Here is a 16601-nt window from a genome sequence, read left to right on the forward strand (position 1 = left end):
TCTCTCCAAAACAGGACAGTGTGTGTGTGAGTTACTGGGAAAGATCTCTCTCCAAAACAGGACAGTGTGTGTGTCAGTTACTGGGAGGGATCTCTCTCCAAAACAGGACAGTGTGTGTGTGAGTTACTGGGAAAGATCTCTCTCCAAAACAGGACAGTGTGTGTGTGTGTTACTGGGAGGGATCTCTCTCCAAAACAGGACAGTGTGTGTGTGAGTTACTGGGAAAGATCTCTCTCCAAAACAGGACAGTGTGCCTGTGAGTTACTGGGAAAGATCTCTCTCCAAAACAGGACAGTGTGTGTGTGAGTTACTGGGAAAGATCTCTCTCCAAAACAGGACAGTGTGTGTGTGAGTTACTCGGCAAGATCTCTCTCCAAAACAGGACAATGAGTGTGTTAGTTACTAGAAATTATCTCTCTCCGATACAGGACAGTGTATGTTTGAGTTACTGGGAGGGATCTCTTCCCAAAACAGGACAGTGTATGTGTGAGTTACTCGGAATGATCTCTTCCCAAAACAGGACAGTGTGTGTGTGAGTTACTGGGCAAGATCTCTCTCCAAAACAGGACAGTGTGTGTTAGTTACTGAGAGTGATCTATCTCTAATACAGGACACTGTGTGTCGTTTTTCTGGGACTGATCTATATTCGATATTCGAACACTGTGTCTGATAATTACTTTGAGTTGTCTATCTCCAGTACAGGACTGAGGAAATGGGCAAGTGTATGTCAGAGGGAGTTAATCAGGTGAGAGTGATTGCCCTTGTCATCAAGGCAACATTAAACCAAGTGTGGCATCAAGGAGCCCTGGCAAAACTGGCATCAGTGGGAAATGGGGAAAACTGTCTGTTGGATGGAATCATATCTGGCACAAAGGAAGATGGTAATGGTTGTTGGAGGTCAGTCACCTTTACTCCAGGACACCTTTGCAGAAATTCATCAGGGTAGATAGTTTCCCAATGTTCAGATCCATGTTAAGACACACCTCAACAGCTCTTGTCTCAGAGGTAGGGACACTATCACTGTACCAGAAGAACCCACAACCTCCTCCAATCCCATCTTCAGCTGCTTCACCAACGACCTTCCCTCCATCACAAGGTCAGAAGTGGGAATGTTCGCTGATGATTGCACAATGTTCAGCAGCATTCACAACTCCTCAGGTACTGAAGCAGCCCATTCTCAAATACAGCCCGATCCGGACAATATCCAGGCTTGGTCTGACAAGTGGCAAGTTATGGTGGCGCCAGACAAACCCCAGGCAATGGGGTGGCACGGTGGCTCAGTGGTTAGCACTGCTGCCTCACCGCAGCTGGGACCTGGGTTCGATTCCATCCTCAGATAACTGTCTGTGTGGAGTTAGCTCCCTGTGTCTGCGTGGGTTTCCCCTTCAAACCACACACCATCCTGAGGTGGAAATATATTTGTGGTTCCTTCCCTGTTACTAGGTCAATATCCAGGAATTCCCTCCATAAGGGCACTATGGGTCAAACCCACAGCATGTAGATTGCAGTGGTTCAAGAAGGCAGCTCACTATCAACTACTCAAGGGCAAATAGAGACGGGCTATCATTGCTGGTCCAGCCAGACACACCCACAGTCCAAGAGACGGTAATAAAAAGTCCCAAGTTGAGCTGAGGTGTGAATGGTTATGCACTGCCTGGGATCACATGAAATAGTCAGTTCAAATCCTCGAAATGTTAAACAATTGTTAGCCAACAGGGAAAGAGCCAGCAGTGGTATGTAGGGTTGAATGGCCTCACACTGTACGATAATGATATTTGTGGGGGGGCGTGGATCGCTGCGCATGCGCTCCCTCCCCTTGCTCAGTGCTGGGGAGTTTGTGTCTGTATTGCCCCCAGTCAGAGAGTGAGCAGAAAGCAAGCTGCAGCTCAGCTAATTCTCCAGTAAACTTTCCTCACTTCATCACCTCCTGTAATTGGACTCTGGGATTGTTTGACGCGTTGGGGAAAGAGAGAAGGGGAGAGAGAAGGAACTTCACACTGTGCTCAGGAGCAAGATGCTGCTGCCAGCTCCTGCCTGCCTCAGCTCCTGGACGGTGAGTTACCTCCTCCACGTTTCTCAATATCTGCCCGTGTGGGGGGGGTCTGTTAGAGTGTGGTTCTCTCTGTGTGAATGTGTGTCTGTCTATTTGTCAGTATGTGAGTGTCTGTCTCTCTGTGTGAAATTGTGTGTCCGTGTGAGAGTGAGTGTGTCAGTGAGAATGAGAGTGTCTATGTGAGTTAGAGCCTGTGTGAGTCTGTGTATGAGTGTGCCTGTGTGTGTGTGTGTGTATCTGTGCTTGAGTGTCTGTATGTGAGAGTGTCTGTGTTTGATTGTGTGTGTTTGAGTGTGTGTCTGTGTTTGATTGTGTGTGTTTGATTGTGTGTGTTTGAGTGTGTGTCTGTATGTGAGAGTGTGTGTGTTTGAGTGTGTGTCTGTGTTTGATTGTGTGTGTTTGAGTGTGTGTCTGTATGTGAGAGTGTGTGTGTTTGATTGTGTGTGTTTGAGTGTGTGTCTGTGTGAGAGTGTGTCTGTGTGTTTGAGAGAGTTTGTGTGTGTTTGAGTATCTGTGTGTCTGTTTGAGAGTGAGTGTTTTGTTGCTTGTCTCTCTGCGGCTGATGTTATTGGAGCTTCTCCCGGTGTCGGTTATCCATGGGATCCTGCCACGGCCCGGGTCAGTTAATCACAGGGAGAGCGAGAGCGATCTGGGAGAGGGATAAGGACTGGGAGAGGGATAAGGACTGGGAGAGGGAGAGGGAGAGGATCAGGGAGAGGGACAGGGAGAAGGATAGGGATGGGGAGTGGGAGAGGGACAGGGAGAGGGATAAGGACTGGGAGAGGGAGAGGGTTAAGGACTGGGAGAGGGACAGGGAGAGGGAGAGGGAGCGGCTCCCGCGGTCTCGGAGCGGAACGGTGGGAGTTTGGGCTCTGTGCTAACAGCGGGGTGAGGGTGAGGACTCCCCCCTCCCCGCGGTTAGTTTCACAGATTGGGTGGGAGGGAGGGAGGGAGGGGGGTCCATCAGAGAGTCCGGGGCCACACCATCCCAGCCTCAGGAATACAGCGTACTGGGAATGTTCAGTGTCTCTCTGCATTGCTGTGGCGCCGCTCTCATCCTCGCTGCCTGATTTGAGAGGCGCGGATCGAAAACCGCAGCCCCATTCCAGACCCAATGCGAGCCCAGGGTATTCCCCCACCCCCAGGGTATTCCCCCCACCCTCAGGGTATTCCCCCCGTCCCGGGTATTCCTGAGGGTGTGGACGGTTTGAGAGTTTTGATGTTGAGGTTGAGAGTCTGGGGGTGAGAGTGTGGGGCTTGGGGGTGAGAATGTGGGTTTGGGTTTGAGAGTGTAGGGGTTAGGGGTGTTGAGATTGTGGGGGGATGGGTTTGAGAGTGTGGGGGTTAGGGGTGAGAGTGTGGGGGGGTGGGTTTGAGAGTGTAGGGGTTGGGGGTGTTGAGATTGTGGGGGGATGGGTTTGAGAGTGTGGGGGTTAGGGGTGAGAGTGTGGGGGGGTGGGTTTGAGAGTGTGGGGGTTTGGGGGGGGAAGAGTCTGGGTGGTGGGTGTTACATTTAGAGCTGGCAGTGTGTTTGGTGAAAGATTTGAGGTGTATTTTGGGGAAGGCGGGAGTTGGAACTGAGATAAGTGGGACAGGGGGTTAGAGGGTGGATTTATACCCAGACTGAGAGCACAATTCCCCACAACGTGCGTCTCTCAGTACGTCTCCCCCAAACTCCAGCGGGACACCCCGTGGGAATGGTCAGCGGGGTGGGGTGGGAGGGTACGAGAGAGAGGGGAGAGGAGGGACATGTGAGGAGAGGGAAGGGAGAGTGGGGGGAGAATGAGGGAAAGGTGAGAGTGGGAGGGGGAGAATGGGGGTGAAGGGAGGGGACAGTGTGAGTAGAAGCCCCCCGACCCCAGACCCTGAGGCTGTGTCTCTCTGAGGGTCTCAGGCGAGAGCTCACTGCTCTATGTCAGGGGCTCAGGGTGAGGGGTAGGGGATGGGGGTAATTCCAGCTGGGACCTGGGGTTTGAGCGAGACTGACATCCCCCTGTTCTCTCTGTGTCCCCCCCCTTGTTTGTTGTGTGCCCCCGTTCACTCTGAGCCCCCCCCCCGTTCTCTCTGAGCCCCCCCCCGTTCTCTCTGAGCCCCCCCCCGTTCTCTCTGAGCCCCCCCCGTTCTCTCTGAGCCCCCCCCGTTCTCTCTGAGCCCCCCATTCTCTCTGAGCCCCCCTGTTCACTCTGTGTCCCCTTGTTCTCTCTGTGTCACCCCTCCCGTTCTCTCTGAGCCCTCCTGTTCTGTGTCCCCCTGTTCACTCTGAGCCCCCCTGTTCACTCTGTGTCCCCCCCTTGTTCTCTCTGTGTCCCACCCCGTTCCCTCTGAGCCCCCCTGTTCCCTCTGAGCCCCCCTGTTCCCTCTGACCCTCTGTGCCCCTCTGTTTCCTCTGTGCCCCGCTGTTCTCTCTGAACCCATCCTGTTCACTCTGAGCCCCTCCGTTCTCTCTGTGTCCCTCCCTCGTTCACTCTGTGTGTCCCCCCCCGTTCACTCTGTGTCCCCCCCTTGTTTGTTGTGTGCTCCCCGTTCTCTCAGAACCCCCCCCCCCCCCGGTCTCTCTGAGCCCTCCTGTTCTCTCTGTGTCACCCCTCCCATTCCCTCTGAGCCCCCCTGTTCACTCTGAGTCCCCCCATTGTCCTCTCTGTGTGTCCCCATCTTGTTTGCTGTGTACCCCCCTGTTCATTCTGTGCTCCCCTGTTCATTCTGTGCCCCCCTGTTCATTCTGTGCCCCCCTGTTCATTCTGTGCCCCCCTGTTCATTCTGTGCCCCCCTGTTCTCTCTGTGCCCCCCTGTTCTCTCTGTGCCCCCCTGTTCTCTCTGTGCCCCCCTGTTCTCTCTGTGCCCCCCTGTTCTCTCTGAACCCATCCTGTTCACTCTGAGCCCCCCCCGTTCACTCTGAGCCCCCCCGTTCACTCTGTGTGTCCCCCCCCGTTCACTCTGTGCCCCCCCTCTTGTTTGTTGTGTGCCCCCCGTTCTCTCTGAATCCCCCCCCCCCCCGGTCTCTCTGAGCCCTCCTGTTCTCTCTGTGTCACCCCTCCCGTTCTCTCTGAGCCCCCTGTTCTGAGTCCCCCTGTTCACTCTGAGTCCCTCCGTTGTCCTCTCTGTGTGTCCCCATCTCATTTGCTGTGTGCCCCCCCGTTCTCTCTGAGCCCCCCCGTTCTCTCTGAGCCCCCCCCGTTCACTCTGAGCCCCCCCCCATTCACTCTGAGCCCCCCCGTTCACTCTTAGCCCCCTTGTTCTCTGTGTCCCCCTATTCTCTCTGAGTCCTCCTGTTCACTCTGAGCCCCCCTGTTCACTCTGAGCCCCCCCCTTGTTCTCTCTGAGCCCCCCTTGTTCTCTCTGAGCCCCCCTGTTCTCTCTCAGTCCTCCATTTCTCTCTGAGCCCCCCTGTTCTCTCTGAGTCCCCCCTTGTTTGCTGTGTGCCCCCTGTTCACTCTGAGCCCCCCCTGTTCACTCTGAGCCCCTCTGTTCACTCTGAGTCCCCTTGTTTGCTCTTTACCCCCCCAATTTGCTCCATACCTTCTCTCCCCCATTCACTGCATATCCTCCACACCCCCCCCCCACCCCACAGGAATCTGTGACTGACAGCAGCCCCCAGTACAGCACCCCGTGTACTGCCCAGTTCCCAGCCTCATGTTCCCTTCCCAACCCCTCAGTTCCAGCCCTGGTTCCAGAACCCCTGTTCACCTATTAAACTCTCCCAACCTCATCCCCATCTCTCCTCTCCCTCTCCCTGTTCCTTGCCGTCTTCCTAATCCCCACCCTCTCCCCTCCATTTTCCTATCTCCCTCCCTTTCTCTATTCCCCTTCCCTCTCTTTCCCTACCCATCCCTCTCCTATTCCTCCACCCTCCAACCTTTGCCCTTCGTTGACTAGGTGTTGGGCTGCCTGGGGTTATGTGGCCTCTGCACTGAGCATGTGGCATGAGGGTGGGAGGGAGAGAATGCTCACTTGCACACTCTGCCTGCACATTCTGTGCCTGTCCCTGCTCCCAGAGAGTGAGGAGCTGCCAGCTCGATTCTCTCTGAGAGCAAACCTGTGTTCCTAACCAAGGCACCACCCTTCGTACCTCAGTTGCCCCCACATTGCAGCTGTTCCTCAGGTCGTCAGTCAGGGTGGGAGCTGCATTGGTCTCGCGGTTTATATGCAGTGGTTTGATCTGGAGACCGAAGGGAATATTGCCATTGTAGCTGTGAGACTGGTTGGCATCAGTGGGGAGCTGGCTGTGGGTTCCTCTACAGCACCAAGGAGATAAGTTTTAAAGATCTAGGATTCTCCATCCCAGGATAAAGTCTGAATGTGGTGAGATTTTCCCTTGTCTTTATAAGGTAATCACTCCGATATTCCTGGTTGCTTGAATTCAGGCGTTGCAAACTCAGTATCTGACTGTATTCGAGAGGTGACTGTGTGTGTCTGTGTGACCATGTCCAAATGTGTGAGCAGGTCATTGTGCCTGGCTTTATCTGTATGTATGTCTGCCTGTGAGACCTGTGTGCACCTGTGTTTCTGTCAGCTTGTCTTCATGTCTGTGTCCGTGTCTGTGTGTGTGTGTGTGTGTGTGCGTGTGTCCCAGTGCTTGTGACCGGCAGTCTGCCTGTCCATCTAGGTGTCAGACTGCATGTGTGTCCAGCTATGGGTGTGCAACTGACATCCAAGATTCTGTTTGAATGAAAGGTTGTGCATTTATATAGCCCTTTTCACATTTTTAGCACATACCAGCATGCTTTGTAGGCCACCTAATACTTTGGAGGTTACCTCTGTAGTAGTGTAGCCGAGAGTGTGTCGCTGGAAAAGCACAGCAGGTCAGGCAGCATCCGAGGAGCAGGATAAAGGGCTTATACCCGAAACGACAATTATCCTGCCCTTCGGATGCTGCCTGACCTGCTGTGCTTTACCAGCAACACACTCTCGACTCTGATCTCCAGCATCTGCAGTCCTCACTCTCTCCTGTGTCATAGTATAGGACAGACAGCAGGTAATTTTCACACAGCAAGATCCCAAAAACAACAATGATCACATAATGATGCAAATTTCTGGAAGGGTCCTCAGAGCTACCTGCCAAGCCTCCCTGTTCCCTGGCCAATATCTGCCTCAGACTTGCTGCAGTGCTCCAGTGATGCTCAGTGTAAGCTGGAAGAACAGCACCTCAGTCTCTCTCTGGTGCCTCTCAGCCCTCAGCATTCAGTTTAACAGTTTCAGAGTGTGTACAGCCACTCCATATTCATTAACCACCCCGCACTGCCCGGGCCCTGTTCTTTTTGGGTTGCTCTCAGCATGGACAATACCTTTTCAATTATTCACATTCCTCATTAGCACCCATTTCAGCGTTTAGCCCCCTTTTGGCTTATTCCTTTGTTGTCTGTGCGTTTTCTTCTCTCTGTCTCGCTTTCTCTCTCTGTCTTTTTCTCTCTCTCTCTGTCTTTTTTTCTCTCACTCTGTCTTTTTTTCTCTCTCTCTGTCTCTCTCTGTCTCTCTCTGTCTCTCTCTCTCTGTCTCTCTCTCTCTGTTTCTCTGTCTCTCTGTCTCTCTGTCTCTCTCTCTCTCTCTCTCTCTGTATCTCTCTGACTGACTGTCTCTCTCTCTCTCTGTCTTTCACTCTGTCTCTGATTGTTGATTGATTTATTTTGATTTATTGTCACGTGTACCGAAGTACAGTGAAAAACTTTGTTTATGAGCAGTACAGGCAGGTCATAGTAAAGCATAGTACAGATCAGAAGGATTTAGACAAAAGGCATACAGGTTACACTGAGGCCAGAGAGTCCATTCATCAAACTTGGGAAGAAGTGGTTCCTGAACCTGCTGCTGCCTGTGTTCAGGCATGTTCGGATAGTTCTTTCTCTCTACACTGTCTCCGTGTACAGAGGAACCCCGGTTGTCCAAAGGGCATGGGCACAGAGTATTTCATTTGGTTAATTGAATGCCGGGTAATCGATGCTGGATAACGTAGTTGGCCAAGCATCGGGACCTTGTAATCTTGTTCAGGTCATCCGAAATTCAGTTAATCGAATGCTGGATAATCGAGGTTCTCTCTGTACTCTGTTCACTCCCTTCTCCACCCCCCTCCGCCACCAAGCTTTTCCCACCTGCTTCCTGATCCAGGGTCACTGGACCCGAAATGTTAACTTTGTTCCTCTCTCTCCAAAATACTACCAGACCTGCTGAGTTTCTCTCCCCCCCAGCCCCCCCCCCTCAATTTCTGTTCATGTTTGATTTTCCAGCATCTGCAGGTCTTTCTGTTTACAATTTCAATCATCTGTTTTAGTCTGTTACATGGGAAGGGAAATAACAACAACAACCCAGATTTACATAGCAACTTTAAACGCAATGATGTGTTTGAAGGCACCTCCTGGAGGGGAAATAGGAAGTAAAGTAGGAGAAATAAATTACTTGGGAAGAAAAAAGAGAAATTAGGTAATTAAATGATCAAGAAACATAAGACAAAACAGTTAAACACTTTAAAAGTATATCAGCAAGAAAAAGAAGGTGGATATTAGGAAAGGAATTTGATGGGGGCAGGTTGGATGATCCCACAGGTAACCACAGAGAAACAGCAGAAGTCACAAACAATAAGACCAGAAGACAATGATTGTGTTTCGCTATTTACCTGAGAGATAGAGCAGGTAGACAGGATGAGACGTACTGGAATCGACCGAGTAGGGGCCTGTACCCATTAACTCCTGACTCACAAGGTGAGAGTGAAGCTCACAGGTTGTGGGTCCAATGTGCAGATATCACTGAGGGGTTATCGGAGTCCACAGGTAGAGCCAGCCTGACAGATCGAGGTGAACTGAGACACTTTCTCAGCACTTGGCGGGGCCATATCACTGCTAATTCTCAGCAATCAGCATTACACTGTCATTAATATAACTTGGAGGAGCTGGGGTGGACAAAGGTAAAAAACCACACAACACCAGGTAATAGTCCAACAGGTTTATTTGGAAGCACTAGCTTTTGGAGTGCTGCTCTTTCATCAGGTGGTTGTGGGTGAAGGAGCAGCGCTCTGAAAGCTAGTGCTTTCCAAAATAAACCTGTTGGGACTATAACCTGGTGTTGTGTGTGATTTTTTAACTTTTGTCATTAATATTTAATTTCACCAAAACAATTTATTAGGTTGTCGTGGTCCCCATTTTTCTGTGATTTGGTGTTTGCCGGGGTCGGTTTGCCGGGGTCGGTTTGCCCGGGGTCGGTCTGTGTGATCTGTCTGTGTGATCTGTCTGTGTGATCTGTCTGTGTGATCGGTCTGTGTGATCGGTCTGTGTGATCGGTCTGTGTGATCAGTCTGTGTGATCTATCTGCTGTGATCTATCTGCTGTGATCTATCTGCTGTGATCTATCTGCTGTGATCTATCTGCTGTGATCTATCTGCTGTGATCCTGTGTTCTCTGAGATACTCTGGGCCACCCACTGAGGACAAAATTGATGCCTTGCAGGAAGCTGGGTTTGATCTGATTTGACTTATTATTGTCACATGTACCTAGGAACAGTGAAAAGTTGTGTTTTGCGTGCAGTACAGGCAGATCATACCATGCAGAATGCGTAAGGTGATAGAACAGAGTGAGGAACATAAGGTTACAGCTGTGAAGACAGTGCAGAAAAAAAAATTCAAGATTCGATTTGAAATTTGAGAGGTCCATTCAGAAGTGTAATAACAGTAAGTAACAAGCTGTTCCTGAGCCTCATAAGAATCCCTCCAGTGTGGAAACAGGCCCTTCAGCCCAACAAGTCCACACCAAACCTCCAAAGATTAATCCACCCAGACCCATTCCCATACGTTTAGCCCAGACTAATGCACCTAACCTACACATCCCTGAACACTGCAGGCAATTTAGTTCAGCCAGTTCACCTGACCTGCCCATCGTTGGATTGTGGGAGGAAACCCACACAGATATAAAGAAAATCTGCAAATTCCACACAGACAGTTGCCCAAGGCTAGATTTGAACCTGGGTCTGTCAGGCAGTAGTGCTAACCACTGAGCCACCGTGCCACCCCAACTTGTTGGTACCTATGTTTAAGCTTTAGTATCATCTGCCTGATGGAAGCGGTTGAAAGCGATTATAACCGGGGTGGGAGGGATCTGTGATGATGTTGGCTGCCTTCCCAAGGCAGTGGGAAGTATAGATGGAGTCAATGGATGGAAGGTTGGCTTGTGTGATTGATTGGGCTGTGTTCATAACTCTCTGTAGTTCCTTACGGCCCTGGGTACATCAGTAGACATACCGAGTGGGTGGTAATAGCCACGAGGGTCTTCTATTTCTAACACCCAGATCAAAGGCCTGGGGATCAGCTGTGGTCCCCAGCTTCTAGCTTCACAAACAGAAACCACTACAGAGAGTAGCAGCAGGTAGAGGCACCTTCACTGTGCGCCCCCTTCCTACCGTGGCCTGTCCACCATCTGTAATACACAGTTGCGAGACCACCTCCAGGCGCTGGTGGGTAGGCCATTGACCAGTGTGGACCCAGCAATGGTCCCGTGATGATTATCTTTAAAGTGGGTGTGGTTCTGCCCACAGTCACATGGTAATCTCTTCAGCATGGCAACACCAAAGGAAATGATCGCAATCTAACAGCAGCCCCTGACGTTGGAAAATGATGGTCCTAAATATCTAGAGCAGGTTTAGTTAGTGGTATTAGGAGCTGCAGGGAGGGTGACACTCCCAGTGGATAGTGCTTGTTTCCTGCACTTCCCTTACTCTCCTCTAGGGGAGCGTGTATGAATGATGGTAGCCTGAGGAGGTGATGGCCTATCGCTAGGCTATTAGTGCAGAAACCCAGATGGCTTTCTGGGGACCTGGGTTCAAATCTTGTCACAGCAGGTGGTGGAACTTGAATTCAGTTCTTCAAGAATCTACCGATGACCATGAAATGATTGTCAATTGTTGAGAAAAAACCCATCTGGCTAACTAATGTCCATCAGGGAAGGCAAACCTGGTCTGACCTACATGTGACTCCAGGACAACATGGTTGACTCCTCTGAAATGGCTTAGCAAACCATTCAGTTCAAAGGCAGCTAGGGATGGGCAATAAATGGCAATAAATGCCCATGTCCCATGAAGGAATAAAAATAACTCCTGTGTTCCAGTGAATACCTTCCCTAAGAAATTGTGTGGGTGTCACACAGGACCAAAGTGAACAGATGCAGTTCATTTTTATTTGGCTACTTCAGGCACTTGGGCGCTGGCGGTGGGGGGGGGGGGGGGGGGGGGGGGGGATGCTGCAAAGTTCAGGCCAAATAAGTTGGATTCAATGTTATCAGATCTGTCCATCTAGCCATTGCCACATTGCCGTGTGTGGGAGCTTGCTGTGTACAAACTGGCTGCTGCATTCCCCACACAACCCCACTTCCAAAGTACTAAAAGGGGCTAGTTTAGGTAGCCGTACGTTTTCAGCCTGATGAAGGGCTTTTGCCGAAACGTCGATTTCGCTGCTCCTCGGATGCTGCCTGAACTGCTGTGCTCTTCCAGCACCACTAATCCAGAATCTGGTTTCCAGCATCTGCAGTCATTGTTTTTACCTAGTACATTTTCAGCAGTACACACTGAATGGACCGAAGGGCCTTTTCCGTACTCTGTGCACCTCATTGGCTACGAAACACTTTGGGAGACCTGGAGGTCATAAAAGATGATGTATGGAGTCATAGCGATGTACAGCACGGAAACAGACCCTTCGGTTCAACTCATCCATGCCGACCAGATATCCCAACCCAATCTAGTTCCATCTGTCAGCATTTGGCCCACATCCCTCCAAACCCTTCCTATTCATATACCCATCCAGATGCCTTTTAAATGCTGTAATTGTACCAGCCTCCACCACATCCTCCGGCAGCTTATTCCACACACGTACCACCCTCTGTGTGAAAAAGTTGCCCCTTAGGTCCCTTTTATATCTTTCCCCTCTCACCCTAAACCTATGCCCTCTAGTTCTGGACTCCCCCACCCCAGGGAAAAGACCTTGTCTATATACCCTATTCTCAATGCATATTATTTATTTTGACATTCTGCAATAAATTTAAGCAACAAGTTTGGGGTGGGTGCGGAGATAGAAAACAGAGGGACTGTTTACTTCTTGTTGCATTTCCAAGACCAACACCAACATTTGAGGTAGAGAATGGGAAAGGGCTGAGAATTGAACCTGCTTTTGTCACTGTGTCTCTGAAAGGGGAGTGGGTGATTAGTCTAGAGTCTGTGCGGTTTATAGGGAGATATTAAGGCGAGCCTGGGTTAGCAACAGATGGGGTTTCTGAGCTGCCAGTAACATTACTGTGACTACAGTGTCTCAGCAGTAAAAAGGGCATGTACCTGATTGTCCACATTGTACAGTAGCTATTTGCAATGGGATTAATGTGACAGGGCTATGGACAGATTTATTACCAGTTATCTTCACTTTGCAAAAGAAAACAAGGTGGATTTTAAATCATGCTACTGAGCTATAGCAAACAGAAAAATAAATATGCTGGATTTAAAATATTCATCTGACATTTCAAAACAAGTTCCCCAGTGAAATTGAACCCCCCCCCCCCGAGAACTGAAACAACCAGCTCCCTCCCTAATGGAATACCTGCAATCTATCAGAGGGGAAGAGGAATAGTAAGAATGCATTATACAGCAACACAGAGAGAAGAGAGAGACTGTACAGAGCGTCTGCAGAGATAGTGGGAGAGCAGACAGTGAAATGTACAGAATAAGGGAGACACAGAGTTGGAAACCGAGATAGGTTTGGCTGGTGTGAATGATTCAGAGAAAAGAAATGAGAGGGAGACCAAGAATGGAATGCAGAGAGGGAAGAAAATGGGCAGGCAGGATCGGCATGGTGGCTCAATGATTAGCACTGTTGCCTCACGGCGCCAGGGACCCGGGTTCAATTCCAGCCTCAGGTGACTGTCTGTGTGGAGCTTGCACATTCTCCCAGTGTCTGCATGGGTTTTTTTCCCGGTTTCCTCCCACTCTTCAGCGTGGTCTTATTGGGCTAAAGGGCCTGTTTCCATACTGTAGAAATGTAATCTCTCAGTTTACTGAGCTCTGCTTAGAGAAGACAAGTGGGGAGTACTCCATCATATGCCTGACTTATGCCTTGAAGATGGTGGACAGACCTTGGGGTGTCATGAGATGAGATATTCACCGCAGTGTTTCGAGCCTCTGACATGCTCTTGTTTGCATAGAGGAGTCCAGTTGCCTTTCTGGTCAGTGGTAACCCCCAGGGATTCCGTGATGGCAATGCCATTGAATTTGAAGAGGTGACGTTTAGATTTTCTCTTATTGAAAATGGTCATTGCCTGGCATTTGTATGGTACAAATGTTACATGCATCTTTCCAGCTCAAGCCTGGATAATGTCCGGGCCTTGCTACATTTGGATAGAATACCCCAGTATCTGAGGAGTCACAAAGGGCACTGAACATTGTGCGATCATTAGCAAATATCCCCACTCTGACCTACTGATGGAAGGAATGTCATTTGGAGTACTGTGTACAGTTTAGATCTCCTCTCGTAAGAGAGAAGATAATCGCATTTGAAGCAATTCTAGATTGGATCACTCGGGGATGAAGCCTTTAATCTTAATGAGGATGCATTGAGTCTGCATCCATTGGAGTTTAGATAAATGTGAGATAACCTTTTTGAGATATATGAGATCCTGAAGGGGCTTGGCGGGCGGATAGTGAGAGGATGTTCCTTTTTGTAGGGGGGGCTAGAACAAGGAGTCAGAGTTTAGAATGACCCCCTATTTAAGACCGAGATGAGAAATGTTTCCTTTCAGCTGTTATGGAGTCTTGGGAACTCTGTTCCCCAGAGCATGGTGGGGGTGGGTCATTGGATATTCTTAAGGCAGAGATGGTTAGATTCCCAACCAATAAGATAGTTAGTTAGGGGTTTAATTAGGTAAATGGAGTGAGGTCATAATCAGATCAGCCGTAAGCTCATTACATAGTGGAACAGGATTGAAGGGCTGAATGACTGACTTCACCTGATTTGTATGTTTGTATCAGTGGAGCAAGTTGCAACTTTTAAACCAACTCGCAGTTTTGAAGCATTAAATATCCCAAGGTGCTTTCCATGGGTGTGTGAGACTGGTCGAAAGAGAAGGCTTAAGAAAGAAGGCTTAGGAAAGGTGCCTGATAGAGTCATAGAAACATAGAGATATACAGCATGGAAACAGACCCCGACCAGATATCCCATCCCAATCTAGACCCACCTGCCAGCACCCAGTCCATATCCCTCCAAACCCTTCTTATTCATAGAGCCATCCAGATGCCTTTTAAATGTTGCAATTGTACCAGCCTCCACCACTTCCTTTGGCAGCTCATTCCATACACGTGCCACCCTCTGTGTGAAAAATGAATTTGCTTTTTAAAGTAAGTTCTTTAGAGAACTTAACCAGGCTGTGGTTACAAGCAGTGGAAGTCAGAAAACATTGCTGGGCATGTCAAAGGTCAAATTTAACATGGATTTGAAAACAAAATTCCAGATAATGAGCCAATGGTTTAAACAACAAAAGCCTACTCTAATCATTAATAGTCACTGTTCACTCAGAACAGACTCCACAAACATACAGAACCTTAATAATCATGGAAAATAAATATGTGGCAATGAAACTTTAAAATCCTGGGCATGATAAAACTATTTGAGTCAGGACTTTGGGAAGAGTTATGTAGCAGTTTTTATTTAACTGCTGAGTCAGCAGGGGTGAAAGTTCAGATTTTCTTAATCACACAGATACACTGAGCATGATGGAAAAGCACCAGACTGACCACTCAATATTATTGTCTGATGATGTTCATTCCAGAACAGTTGGTCCTGTTGTTAGACTGACAGTTGATTATGAGCATCTTTGCCTGTTCTTTGCAGTAAAATTAAAAAGAAAGATAAATTTAGCATTTACATAGTGCTGTTCCCAACTGCCAGATTTCTCAAAGCACTTGGCAGTCAATGGAGCACTCACAAAAAGTAATCATTCATCGCTCCATTTACACTGTAAACTTCTACATCAGAAATGTAATAATGACCAGAAAATCTGTTTTTCTGATGTTGATTGAGGGTTATATATTGGCCAGGGAACTATACCCTGTGCTGATCTTCAACATAGCGTTGTGGAATTGTTTACATCTTCCAAGGAAGCAAATCAGCACTTAAACCATCTGACAGACAGCACCCCCAACAGTGCAGCAGTGCATCAGTACTGCGCTCGAGGGTTAGTTGTAATCAGGCGCGTGAAGGTTATAACATTGAGATATGAATGGGCAGCACGGTGTCTTAGTGGTTAGCACTGCTGCCTCCCAGTGCCAGGGCCCAGGTTCGATTCCAGCCTTGGGCAACTGTCTGTGTGGAGTTTGTACATTCTCCCCGTGTCTGCGTGGGTTTCCTCCGGGTGCTCCAGAGTCCAAAGATCTACAGGCCAGGTGAATTGGCCATGCTAAATTGCTCATAGTGTTTGGTGCATTAGTCAGAGGGAAATGGGTCTGGGCGGGTTACTGTTCGGAGGGTCGGTGTGGACTGGTTGGGCCAAAGGGCCTGTTTCCACACTGTAGGGATTCTAAAACAAATGAATGCTGCTAATTGAATCACAACTGATAGACATGGGGCTGGGAAAGATGGTGAAAGCAGTTTCGATATTGAAACTGACATGCCACACGAAGTTGCTCAGACGTTATTCATGGTTATGGAATTAAAATCCTTGTCCCCTCAGCCTGTACACATGATGGTCGTCATTTTGTCACAGATATCCTCACAATCACCTTCTTGGGGCATTTAGAGGCCACCAATAATCCTGAGGATTATATAGAGTGAAACAAAGATGTGAGTGGCAAGGAGACGGGCTCAAAGGGCTGGCAGATCTGAGGGGAGCACCACCCAATTCAAAGCTAAAGGCAATCAGACTGCAAGAGTGAGGTTTCACTTCCGTGATGTGCAAAGATTTGAAAAGTGAAAGATTAACAGGAATAGAACAAAGGACCAAGTGAGTCATGGAGTATGGGTGAGCTGACGCTGGGATCAGAGGGAGATGCAAATTTATTCTAAAGCCCACTAGCTTTAGAGTGTGCTGTTTGAGCTATATTACAGGGCGAAATTCCTGATGAAGGGCTTTTTCCAAAAACCTTGATTCTCCTGCTCCTCGAATGCTGCCTGACCAGCTGTGTTTTTCCAGCACCACACTCTCGACTCTGAGCTATATTACAGGGGAGTTTGTCACACGTGGGGATGTAATGGATTCCTCTGTTTGCACACACTATTTGGTCAAGTGTGTATGTGCAGAGCTTTATCAGCAAACAGATCACAGCCAATCAATGTCAGCAGAGTTCAGGGCTCTCCTCGGAGACAATAAAAGCACCGATGCTTTGCATTCTTGTATTCATCGGCTGGACGAGCACCAAGTCAAATAGTGAAGTCCATCTATGGAAGACAACCTTCAGGTTGTTTATTTGCAGAGACGCCGTTTATTTTTCCCTCTTTTGCCCCCTCCCCCACCTCCATTTTATTGTTTGAGAGCTCTCAGCTGTAATGTAGGACACACTGACACTGTGGGAGTCAATGACAGCGGCAATGCCCTCATGCAATGAGATA

General features: G+C 49.0%; 1 protein-coding gene across 1 annotated transcript in view; it reads left to right on the forward strand.

Annotated features, from left to right (window-relative positions):
• Positions 1–1859: 1859 nt before the first annotated feature.
• Positions 1860–16601, forward strand: part of gcgra (glucagon receptor a) — a 94607-nt gene continuing 79865 nt past the window's right edge. Inside the window, exon 1 of the mRNA XM_072558806.1 lies at positions 1860–2053. The gene's annotated coding sequence lies outside the window, so the exon portion shown is untranslated. The remainder of the gene's footprint in view (positions 2054–16601) is intronic.

Source organism: Chiloscyllium punctatum, chromosome 39 (genome assembly GCF_047496795.1).
Source record: "Chiloscyllium punctatum isolate Juve2018m chromosome 39, sChiPun1.3, whole genome shotgun sequence".
In the NCBI taxonomy this organism is placed as follows: domain Eukaryota; kingdom Metazoa; phylum Chordata; class Chondrichthyes; order Orectolobiformes; family Hemiscylliidae; genus Chiloscyllium; species Chiloscyllium punctatum.